Below are 13,137 nucleotides of genomic sequence, written 5' to 3'. Positions count from 1 at the left end.
ACTAGTCAATAGCAGAACAAACAGCCCCAAACTTGGAAATACACATGACCTTGGGGTGTAGAATTTTGAGACAGAGTTTCACAAGTTGTATTTGGATCTACTGCATAACAATACCTCTAAATGAACCCAACGTGGTATATATGCTCCTATCCCTAGCATCTCCCCTCCAAAAATGTTAAAAAGAGCTCTGCACTTTGTATTCCGTGCTTTAGATACCAAAGAATTAATCAGAGATTAGTCTACTCAAAGATTTCTTTAAGATTACATTTGTTTTAAATAACTTGGTTTTTGATTTATGTAATGTAATTTACTAACATATTTGGGGGTTTGCACTGAATGGATTCTGTACCTTGAGCCATGCTGGAAGTGTTGCTCCACAAATGTTTATATTTATAAAGCAGGATGTAATGTGATGACATTAACTTCACAAAAAAACAAAGCCCTCAACTTCCCCTCTAGAATTCAATGCATAATCACTAATACATGGTCTTGTAATAATAATGATAACAATAATTTAAATAATTATTACAATCATTAGCAAAAGTCCCCGTTTCAAATTATAAAAACAATCATAACTTGTTTTGAAATTTTAAATGGCACTCTGCACCCCCTCCCATTTGTAATAATTTATAAGAATATTTTTTCTTACCTTATTTTAACAGTCACAAAAGTCTCCCAGAAAGATTCCTAAACGGTGTGGAAATATAAATTACAATACAAACAATAATTTTTAAAAAACTAAAAAGATTCTCTCAACTGGGAAAAGATGAAAATAGTTTGGTCTAAAACTACAGAAATCTCCAAAGTCACGCCTGAATGGGCGCCCAGGTGGCAAAGAGAGGACTCTCTCCCACGTCCGCTACCACACTCCTTTGTCAAGTTGATATAGTCCTGCTGGTGAAGCGGTCCAGCAGGGCACAGAGGGTGCCAGAGGGCGTTGCCTCGAGGTGCTGGAAGCAAGCGGTCTACTCGCGTCCCAGGTTCAGCACCGGCAGCGCAGTGGACAGCACCAGCTCCTCTCACCTCCAGTTTGTCTCAGTCACTGAACCAGGCTGATTCTCGCGCCTCCTCTCTAAGCAAGAACTGCTGCCACTCAACCGGGATGGCCCCGCCCCCACAGCTGACGTAACTATTTTGCATATCAACTCCCAGGGAGGTGCTCGGGGCCACCCTCTTGACTCGGCTTCTCTTAGGGTCAGCTGAGGCAATCCAGGCGGCAAGATCCAGGTTTCTGATGAACGTGGGCATCATTGGACCTCACGCTCCATTCACAACCAGTCCCAAAGAAACTAAATGCTTTCGGCCTCGCCCGAGCCCCTGCCTTCGCTGGGACTGTCGTTTGTAGGCACCCTAAAGACTGCTGCTGGCACAGCGCGGGCAGGAAGGCGGGCGCGGGAGGGGGTGGCGAGCCCGGCGAGGAGGGGCTGGGCTGGCGGTGGGGAAGGGACCGGGGAACACAATGGATCTGTCCAGCCACTCCAAAATTTCCCCCAATCCTTTTGATCTTCCTGCGCAAACTTTCCTCCTCCTGCCTCGGTTTGTTGACTGGAGAGGATGTGTTCAGTGTTCCGTTCCCTGTTTCTCAGTTCACGGAACAGCTAGAGGGAGGCGCTGCAGCAGAAACTTGTTTTGGAGGAAAACATGCTTTGGGTGTCGGGGAAAATGTGAAAGCTTGCAGTGCTTATTATCATTCGTAAACAGAATCTCTTCTTAATGTTTGATATGAGTGCTGCATAGTGTATTTCAGACTTCCAGGTGCGTTCCTGTAAACTGTGCAGAACCCTCTTGCTTCATTCTCCTGGTTTATCTATATCGTCAAGCCAAATGGATTTGGAGAAAACAAGGTTAACATAAAAATCATTTTATAATGAAAAAAGTGAAAGTTCTCAGCTTCAACTTTCACTGCTGAAATCCTGAAAGTTGTGCAATATTTATTATGTCTAATATATCAATTGTCCTGTGAAAGATGGGATATGCTGGAAGTATTTCATAGCCTTTAGCAATTCTCTCCATTTAAGTGTTGTTTCTTATCCCAGTAACGCTCTGACAGCAAGGAAAGAGGGGATACGATGTCAGCAGATTTTTAACTGCTTAAACTTGTAAACGGCAAACCGACGTGATCAAACATCCAAAACTGTAATTATTCATATATTATCTCTTATGTCCCACCTGCAGCCATCAAGACTTCGTTGTACAAAAGGGGGGGGGGGGCAAATAAAATTAAGCCTACATTTTTTTAAGTTGGTTAAAACATTTTTCATGAAAAGTTCATTCAAGAAATGTTATAGCAATCAATATATTGTTTCCCCCAAAAAATGCATACATATGATCTGTGTTGTATTCCTAGAGACTAATATAGTTTTGCACTGGATCTGCTCATGAGATTTTCATGAACTCTCTTGAAATGAATACACTTTTTCTTCTAACAGAAAAAAGATTTAATAAATTTAATTTTCTGCGATGTTTAAGAAATTATTTGATGAAGCATATTTACTTTATATATACATAAATTCCTTCTTAAGAGTCACTTAAAGAGGAGCAAAATTGAAGGAAAAAGGTAATTTTGCTTCTGAGGGAATTTTGTTTTTTTGCATTACATCCACATAAACCTTTCTTTTTTAACTTTTGTCTAGAAGTTGTTTGTTACTTTCCTAAATATTCAATTTCCTGGGAACATTTCTCCAACACATCTAGATCATATCACACCCAGGTAATCTGCAATGTTTTATGCTGTCTGACAATAACTGATTTCATATAAGTATGTAAATGATTTGTGTCATGCCTTTCTGCACTGCTTATTACATAGATGTAGTCATATACACACACATATTCTAAAAGCACCTCAATTCCCAAAGTGATTTTAATAATGATTTCACTCACCATGGTAGGGCACAAAAAATGACTATTGAAGGCAGATGGGCCTTTTGCAGCTACAGTAGAGCTAACTGTATAACTGGTACTTAAGCTGATCAAAGCACAGATCTCTGCTTCTTTTGGAAATGCCACACAGCATCTCTTGTTCTGCTTCATGCCAATATGCCAAAATGTCAGCAAGGACTTAAAAGTTCACTGTGGAAATATATAGAGTATGTTATAAAAATTCTCATAAAATTTCACCAAAGTCTGGGTCATACATTGTTTAATAGACACTACTACTCAGTTCACTTTGGTGATCATATTGCTTTGGGCTAGGAATTCAATTAAGGCAGGCATAACATTATTCAAAAGCCTAAGGGGACGAAACTGGTGAAAGGATTACTCAAAACACATGTAAACACATAGATACAGACAACAGTGGGGTAATAACCAGAAAGAATGTGTGTGTGTGTGAGGGGGTCATTAGAGGTAAGGGGTGGAGAGTAAATGAGAGGCAGAAATGGGGACAGAAAGAGATTTAAGGGTGGAAGGTATAGGGTGCATTGTGTAGATCAGTGATAGTCAACCTGGTCCCTACTGACTACTAGTGGGCGTTCCAGCTTTCATGGTGGGCAGTAGCGGAGCAACCAAAGTATAAATAAAAAGATGGATTGAACTATAGTAAGTTGTTTTATAAAGATTTATTCTACCAAACTTAGTAAAAATCTGACATCAAGTACTTGGTAAGTGATTATTATTATATGCTTTAACTTGGTGTAACTCTGCTTTATAAATTTTATAAAGTAAAGTTACTTCCCTACTTTATAAATCACCATTACTATGGAACTAGTGGGCAGTTAGAAAATTTTACTACTAACAGAGATACAAAAGTGGGCAGTAGGTATAAAAAGGTTGACTACCCCTGGTGTAGATGGTGTTACATGGAGTTATACACTTGAAACCTCTATGGTTTAGCAAACCATGTCATCCCAATAAATTCAAAATAAGTACATTAAAAAACACTATTTTCCCTAAAATTGTTTTAAATATGGAAAGAAAGGCAGACAATTTTTCTAAAAGAGAGAGAGAAATAAAAGAAACAGAATTGTTTTGAAAATCATGCACTATAATGCACACATGCCAAAAAGTATTGAGATGACTGTACTTTCTTATGAGATTCAGACTTATTTTTGTCCTAACTGGCTCTGTGACCCAGAGCCAGTTATTTAATAGCTTTCATCCCAATTATCATTTGTAAAATTTTGGAATTGCACTAAATTATCTCTAAAATCCCTTACATATCTGTCATTCTATATTAGAATTTAAAAACCTCAGAAATTTCTACATTAGAATGCAAGACCTTAAGTACTTCCCCCTATGGTGCAATAGATTGGCATCTGGTTACTGAAACTCAAAATTAGACCTTAGGGCAAGTAGTTTGGGAAGTGTGGAGAGGGGATGAGTGTCTAGTACCAAAGATGAGGCTAATGATATCAAAAGTAAGTTTTACCTACCCAGGACCAAACAAATAGATGACTGAATGGATCTGTTACAGTATTCACTTATTTTTATATAAGCAATATTATAATATTCTCAAAGATCACACATTTAATTACTGCTCAGGATATTTAAAGTAATTGTAAAGCAACAATGAAATGTAAGAAATGCAGAAAGTGAGTAAATGGATTTTTAGTTGTAAATTGCCATTGGAAAGATGACCAAAATATTAAGTAAATGTACTCAAGGAAAACGTCTTCAAAGCTGAATGACTAACAATTACTAAAGGATTTTAATTTAGGTAATTTACATGAGCATATTAAAATGGAATACACAGAAATTATGAAGTTCATTTGTTGTTGTCTTATGTGCTTATATGTGTATATTTATACTTGAATGAAAGAGTTACCTTTAATCACTCAGCCTTCAATTTCTTTATTTTTGGACTCCTGTACTGGCATCAAATTTTACAAGCTGCTTTCAAATAATAATTATTCTAATGTATTTGTAGTACATTCAATTAAAAATACTCAAAAGATAATAACAGTGTGTGCTTTCTTAATTTTTTGACTCAATGATAAGGAGGTTTGCTGCAAATTAAGAAAATACTTATTTTGAAAAGCAAGTGTTCACAGCTTTCTCTAGGTAATTTTCACTCTTAATTTTAGAAGATTAAAATAAAGTAGGAGTGGGAAAAATGCCCTAGCCAAAAGTGACCAAGTCTTTTTTAATTAAAAAGAGCAATATGGCTATAATATATTTATATTTTTTAATCATGAATGCACCATCAAAATGGTACATTTTATAAAAGATCTGCAATTGTTTTCAGAAATACCATGCTAAAACTTGGACATGACTCTTTATTCTATCCTTGAAATTCTCAGATCAATGGACATATGAACTCTAGTTTCCAGTGTGTAAATGGGCTTTTCAAATTCCACAGAAACCTGGCAACTATATAATGTGATAAAAGTTATGGTTCAAGAAATAGGTTGATTTCAATGGAGGTAATATTATATAAAGGAGAAAACATGTAGTGAATGCTACTTAACTAGAAAGCTAAAACTAAAGCATTAAACAGAACTTTTGGTTTTTAAGGAATAGATTTGTTCATATGGTCAATAATTTGGAGTTCATTATTGTCAGTCATTATTAACAATGATATGGTGTCAAATTCAAATTCTGAATTTGGATTCAGAATGAAATCTTAATGGACCATTCAAGGGACCACTGTTGACTACAATGAAAGGTTTTTGCCGTGGGTGCTATGTGTGGAAAGACCTATATAAATCTAAGATTTTTCTTATGATAACCATGTATCCTTAACTGGTTTATTTATTTATTTATTCATTCGTTTTAGAGAGGAGAGGGAGAGACAGAGAGAGAGAGAGAGGAGAGACAGAGAGAGAGAAGGGGGGGAGGAGCTGGAAGCATCAACTCCCATAGGTGCCTTGACCAGGTAAGCCCAGGGTTTTGAACAGGCGACCTCAGCATTTCCCAGGTCTACGCTTTATCCACTGTGTCACCACAGGTCAGGCTCCTTAACTGTTTTAAGTTTTGTCTTCTAAAGTGAAGTGAAAATGAAAAATGGCTCTTTACCTAAGCCTATTAAGAGAAATGAACATTAACAGACATATATACCCAACTCACTGTTGTGTTAGCTAATCTAGTTTTCAATATCTCATGTGTTTTTATCTCCTTAAGGACATACTTCCTCTGATTTCCAAGTGATACAACTATGAATTTTCCCCAAGGCTATACTTGGCATTTTAGTTTTGGCCTGGTAAAGAATATTTTCTTTTTCTTTCTTAATCAGAAAACAACGTGAGTTAGCTTTTAATAAAAGCTGTCATCTACCAATATGTCCAAGCATAGAATTCTCAGGCTTACAGGAATGATGTCAAAATGTGTTGTTCTACAAAAAGGAGTTATCAAATGATATGAAAAACCAAGGAGATATTTTTTGAGAATGTAATTGAATAAATTAAAAATTGTCTTATATAATTACATGTCTATAAGATTTGGGATCCCCTCATTAGGAAGATGATAGATATGTACATGATATGTCCTGCAAGGAATAATTTGGTTCTAGGTGAAAAACAAACAAACAAACAAAACATCTGGGAGTAATTTTTTTATGAAGTGAAGAAATATAGAAAACAACGTAATTCCATTTTACCAGATATATATAACAAATATATCTGAGTAACCTTTTTTTTCTATGAAAAAACTTTAACATTAAAAATCTAGAAGTAGAGAACTATAGTTAAAATAGCTTCCATTAGTAGAGCTCAGTGTACACTCTATGTTATTAGAAAATGATAGGAATTGTAGTAAAACCAGAAGTATTTAAATGTATCAGCTTATTCAAGCAAAATTAACCTTATAGTGATATTCATGCACTATGGTTTTGGCTGCATTTGTTGAAATTAGAAATAATCAATTTAAGTGTTTTAGCCTTATCACAGCTTTCACTATAGTTTTTAAAAATCAATTCCGGACATTTTTTTCTTTTCTTTCTTCTATTATTTTAATAATCAGCGTTCAGGGAAGGCAGTTTGGTATTTGATAATCTTAGAAGTCTTTGGAATCTAAAAAACGTGCCATTTCACAAGTGTAATTAACTATGAAAATAAAGCATAAGAACTTACTGATGCTCGAATAGGTGATATTACTTCTTCGAGTTCTTGTGTTTAAGAGATCTCTTAGGGCATCTATTGGCCAATGTTAGTATTGCATATGAGAATTTGAGTACAGCCCTGTGTACTCTCAAATTCTGTTTCAAAACAATTATTTAAATGCATAATAATAAAGAAATTTATGATGAAAAATGGTAATGCTTATTGTTATATTTAAAGTATTAAGCAAATACATGAAAACAAATATGGTATGAAACTTGGCTTTATAAAACTTTTGTAATATATTTACATTTCAACATTTTCAGAATTTACATTGTCTCTTAGAATCTGTATGTCACTATTTGAATTAGCTGCTTTCAGTCTTTAATTGAAAAGACTGAATTTTCTAGGAATGTCAAAATAATTGACTTTTTAATGTCAAAGGAAGCACACACAGTATCATATTTTACATTATGATCTTTGATAGTAGAATATGTAAGGATATTGAGACTATGGCTGTAAATCTCAAATTCAGAAAAGTTGTAAGAGGTATAAGAATATATACTGTTAGAAGTGGAACAGTATATTTGGCAAGATGGAGGGGTAATTTTTCCCAAATTGTCATAGCTACTTGCTACACATCAAGCACACTGATGAGAAAGGATGGAAAAGGATCTGGATCTTAAGGTCCAGCATATGTCTAATATATATTATAAATATATCATGTATTAAATAACATATAAAAACTAGCTAAGATTATATAATTGGTATAGAAATAAAGCTAGAAGAAGTATATGAGAAAGATCACAGGTGAAAATTAGTAGTGAAATATCATAGGTAGAAAGTTCTAAATCCTGGAATAGAAGTAAAGATGAGTTTGAAGAAGTAAGCAATTATTATTTATTTTTACTGTGTGATTTTTAGCTTCCCCATATGTAACATATTTCCAAAGCACATGGGCCGAAGCAGCTGTCCCAGTTTGTTCCCAAGAATGGTACCAGCAGTATCTGGAAAGAAATACACTAGGGAACAAGTCAACATATATTATATATGTTAGTTTTCTTGCAGTCTCACATTAATAGTGTCTATTTCTATGTTTAGTAAGATTATACAGAAATGATTTAAACTTAAAAAAAAATCAAACAGTGCCCATAAAAAAACTTGGAAACAATTTGATATAATAGATTAGAATTTCACACTGTATTTCTGTGTTCATTAATGCTGCTCATTCATAATCCCAATTTTCCTTATGGATATGCTTGAATTACATTTTATTGTCTCCAGAGTGGAGCCAGATATCTACTACTACTCTAAATATAATTATGAGTAGAAATTATATATGCCACTTCTGTGCTGAAAATATAGCAATATCTTTTAGCATTTCTTTCTTCTATATATATAAAAAAGGCAACATTTGGGATTGTAGCTGCTCAGTTAGCCTGGACTCCCGAGGGACAATCATGAACTGAGAGGTCATTGCTCACCTTAATTTTATGTACCAATCTGACTGGCTATGGGGATGCCCAGATAGCGGGCAAAACAATATTTCTGAGTACGGTTGTCAGGGTGTTTTTAGGAGAGGTTAGCATTTGATTTGGTAGCCTGAGTAAAGAAGATGTCTGTCACCAATGTGCTGAGCATCATTAAATCCATCGATGGCCTGGATAAAACAAAAAGGCAGAGGAAAGGAAAATTCACTCTCTCTTTGAATTAGAAAATACATCTTCTCCTGTCCCCAGACCAGAGGTTCTTGGGCCTTTGAACTCAAACCAGATATTACACCATTGCTCCCCTTCTTCCCAATTCTCAGGCCTTCAGATTTGTACCAAATTACACCAGCAGCTTTTCGGTTCTCCAGCGTGCAGACAGCAGATCGTGGTGCTTCTTGGTGTCCATAATGGTGTGAGCCTATAACATTATCTATACATCAATCCTTCCACCCATCTGCCCATTCATCCATTTCTCTCTCTCTCTCTCTTTCCATCCTTTGGTTCTGTTTCTTTGAGAAACCCCAAATAATACACTGACCCATGATGGACATGGAGCTTGAGCAAGAAATAAATCTTAATTGTTTTGAGTCCTAAAATTTGAAATTTGCTTCAGGTTGGAGCTTGGAGGTTTGTTAGTCTGATACCACACCATAAATAACTTAAACCAATTGATAAATATCAGTAACTGAGTTGATTTTGAAATAGTTATATATGCATTAACCCTTTACGACACCTTAATTACATATTAGCTGACTTCTCTAGCTTCCTAAATAAAACATGTCACTGAAACGTGTCACTGATTTCCTCATATATAAGTTTATTTATTCCCTAGGTTGTATCTTTATTTGAAACTAAGTAAAATGAATCTTATCCTCTTAAAAATCTATTCTAAAATAATCTTAGATTAGGCTGGCAAAACAATGTTTCACTGTATTGACCTGAACCAAGATAATTTTTCTATCATTCTCATCCAGATACATTACTCTAGAACTAATGATTTGGCTTTTTCTACACTTTTTATAATGGCTAAGTGTTTTTCAGGTAAAGATTTCATTTTCACCTACCCATATTTCCCCCAAATAAGAACCAAACCTCTCCCTAGGTGGTTATTTCAAAATATCCCCTCAATTATCCATTCAACAAACAGAAATCAGTTTCTTACTCTGAAACAAGTATGATGTAAGTTAGATATATGAAAACAAGGAATATGTAATACCTTAAATAAGATCCATCTAAGTCATTACAATGCAATGTAATAAGTACTAAAAGAGCGTAATATGCTTAGAATCACTCCAGTCCATCCAGTAGGAGCCTTATGATTGTTCATACTAGAGACTAAAGTTCTGTTTTTTAAAACTCATTCTGAAGCACTGCTGATATTTTCCAAGGACATTGCTTTCAGATAGAAAATACATGATCTCTGAATCTCGATGTACTTACTGCTTGCTTGTATTTTCTTTTTTTTTTTTTTTTTTTTTTTTCATTTTTCTGAAGCTGGAAACAGGGAGAGACAGTCAGACAGACTCCCGCATGCGCCCGACCGGGATCCACCCGGCACGCCCACCAGGGGCGGTGCTCTGCCCCCCAGGGGGCGATGCTCTGCCCATCCTGGGCGTCGCCATATTGCGACCAGAGCCACTCTAGCGCCTGAGGCAGAGGCCACAGAGCCATGCCCAGCGCCCGGGCCATCTTTGCTCCAATGGAGCCTTGGCTGCAGGAGGGGAAGAGAGAGACAGAGAGGAAAGCGCGGCGGAGGGGTGGAGAAGCAAATGGGTGCTTCTCCTATGTGCCCTGGCCGGGAATTGAACCCGGGTCCTCCGCACGCTAGGCCGACGCTCTACCGCTGAGCCAACCGGCCAGGGCTTGCTTGTATTTTCTACTTCCATCTTTCACCCACTTGATTAAGCAACAGCTAGTTAAATGCATAATATCTTATACTACTTAAAATTGATGGTGAATTACTTGCTTCTTTGAGTGTTGTGACTTACCCAGCTGGCTGAATTTCAGCAGCCTCCTTGCTTTTTAAAGTTAGCGTGCTGGTCTCCTTTTGTCAAATCCTCTTCTGTTCCTCCTAGACTCATCTTAGTTCAAAATCATTATGATGAAACTAACTACTTAATGTATTTCTAAGGAATTTCATCTAGAGATCTAGTGAAAATTATAAGGAAGAGAACTAGCATTAAATGAGAAAACATTTTTCATCAGACACTGCTAGATTCTTTAATAATCCACCATACTTTGAGTTTATTATGACTGTCCCCAATTCACAGTTCAGGAATGCAGAGAAGTAAATTAATTTGTCCATTATTGAAGATCAAGTAAAGTAAAATAAACAAAAATTAATCCAAGCCTAACTCAGAAAGTCTTTCTACTTCATCAACGTAATCTCCATAACCTTTATTACTGCAAAATTGTTTTGTTAAGGTATGATATAAGGAGTTAAAGAAGAACAACTTCACAGAAGGCTAAAAGTATTCCAGGCAGCGGGGGGGGGGGGGGGGGGATTGGAAAACAAAGTGGGGCATGAAAGAGCTCATTTTTTGTTTTATAAAAGTAATCTAGTCTAGAAAAGTATAGTGTGCATAAGGTTTATGGAAAGGAATTGAATGAGACAGGACATTTTTAAAAATTATTATTATTAATTAAATCCATAGACTATCTCTGCTTTTTTCTCCTTCATTTAATTTTCCAAATGCTGTCATCTTTAATGTGCAACTCCAAACATTCTTTGAAAACGGCTCTGGTCAGGGTCAAAATGATCTTTTTTTCGATATATCTCAAGGGCATTTTTTCTACCCTGAGCTTTCAGAATTATTTAACACTGTTGACCACTCTTGCATTGAAACACATTCTTCTCTTGTTTTCTGTGACATGACAGGCTCGTGTTTTAAACAAATAGTCTGATTGTTTTCTGTGTTGCTTCTTTTATTTTATTTTACTTTTTTTTCCTTTTCTCATCTTTTTTTTTTTCCTCCCTCCCTTACTCCTTCCCTCCCTCCCCTCCTTCCTCCTTCCTTTCTTTCTCCCATCTTTCCTTGGTCCTCACAATCCTCTTCCTTTTCTATTCTGTGATGCTGTTTCTCAGAGATTGAATCTCCAGTCTTCTCTCTTTGTAGTCTACATGTTGTCTTGAAATTTTCCTCCACTCCTCTACAACCATCTCTATTTTATTGACCAAATTCAGGGTTTAGGGCCATATGCCTCACTAAACAACTGGAATTAAATAATTCACAGACATCTATGACACAACATATTCCAAGTTAAATTCATATACTACACTGAAATTTTTCCTTTTTGTTTCTTTTCTTATCGAACAAAACTTTCATATATCACAGAGCTTAAAACCTGGTTATAATTATTTAGTTCTTTGTATGCCAGTTTAAATGTCACTTTCTTCAGGAAGATTTCCTGATTCTATTTTTTGTAGTCTTAATTGTGCATCTCAACATTATGGTTAATGCAGCTTTAATTTCTTTAAATTATTGCTTTTATTATATTATGTATAATTACATATTGAAGCATCTATCCTGTTTTCAACACCACAAGCTCCATGAGAAATGTTATTATAGAATCTCTAATCTTAACCTGTATCTGGGTCATGATATAGAATCAATACTTACTAAAAGTTGTTTTGAATATACTGAATTTTTAAGTCTACAAATTTGAGAGATTTCTACAACTTAAAAGATTTTTTCTTTAAGTCAACTAACAACATGTGTATTAAAGATGGGTTAGAGGAGCAGGATGAAACAATAAGTATGAAGCTCAAATAAAAATATAATAGTCATCATAAAGATAATGATGTGACAAAAAAAGCAATAATCATGTATAAACTAAGAACAAGTCAGAGAAAATAGCATTTACTCCTTGGACTTTCAAAAGACTTGTACAAACTTCATTGAATTTAGTTTCAATAAGGTATTTTCTTTTTTACTTTTATTTAATTTTGTGTGTGTGTGTGTGTGAGAGAGGGAGAGGGAGAGACAGACAGGGACAGACAGACAGACAGACAGATGAGAAACATCAACTCATAGTTGTGAGACCTTAGTTGTTCATTGATGGCAACATTTGGGCTCAAGCATATTCTCTAACCACAGTGCTATGGAACTAGAAATCAATTAAAGGAAAAAAACTGAAAAATACATAAACGCATCAAGGCTAAATAACATGTTACTCAAAGATAAATGGTTAACAATAAGATCAAGGAAGAAAGCAAAAGATACCTTGAACAAATGAAAATGAAAACAAAACAATCCAAAATCTATGGAACACAATAAAAGCAGTCCTAAGAGAGAAAGTTATATCAGTACAGCTGACCTCAAGAAACAAGAAAAATCTTAAATAAACAATCTAACATTACACAAAAATAAAATTAAAAAGAACAAGACAATAACAATGAATAAAAGTTCAAAGTGAGTAGAAAGAAGGAAATGATCAAGGTCAGAGCATAAACAAACAAAATATAGTCTAAAATATATATACATAAAATATCAGTAAAACCAAGAGCTGTGTTTTAGGAAAAAAATAACTAAAATTGATAAACTTTTAACTAGATTCTTCAGGAACAAAACACCACCGAGGACCCAAATGAAGAAAAGCAGACATGAAAGGGGTGAATTAACAACAGACACCACAGAAATATAAAGGAGTATAACAAGCTGCTCCCTGTTGATAAG

At 35.3% G+C, this 13,137-nt stretch overlaps 1 protein-coding gene across 3 annotated transcripts in view; it reads right to left on the bottom strand.

Moving 5' to 3' along the window:
- Positions 1-1,028, bottom strand: part of FSTL5 (follistatin like 5) — a 703,822-nt gene extending 702,794 nt beyond the window's left edge. For all 3 annotated transcript variants that reach the window (XM_066387204.1, XM_066387223.1, XM_066387213.1), the window contains exon 1: positions 650-1,028. The gene's annotated coding sequence lies outside the window, so the exon portion shown is untranslated. The remainder of the gene's footprint in view (positions 1-649) is intronic.
- Between the last annotated feature and the right edge of the window lie 12,109 nt (positions 1,029-13,137).

The sequence above is a fragment of the Saccopteryx leptura genome, chromosome 1 (assembly GCF_036850995.1).
Source record: "Saccopteryx leptura isolate mSacLep1 chromosome 1, mSacLep1_pri_phased_curated, whole genome shotgun sequence".
Classification (NCBI taxonomy): Eukaryota; Metazoa; Chordata; class Mammalia; order Chiroptera; family Emballonuridae; genus Saccopteryx; species Saccopteryx leptura.
Note: the sequence above shows the minus strand (reverse complement) of the source record. Positions and strands in the feature narration are given on the sequence as shown.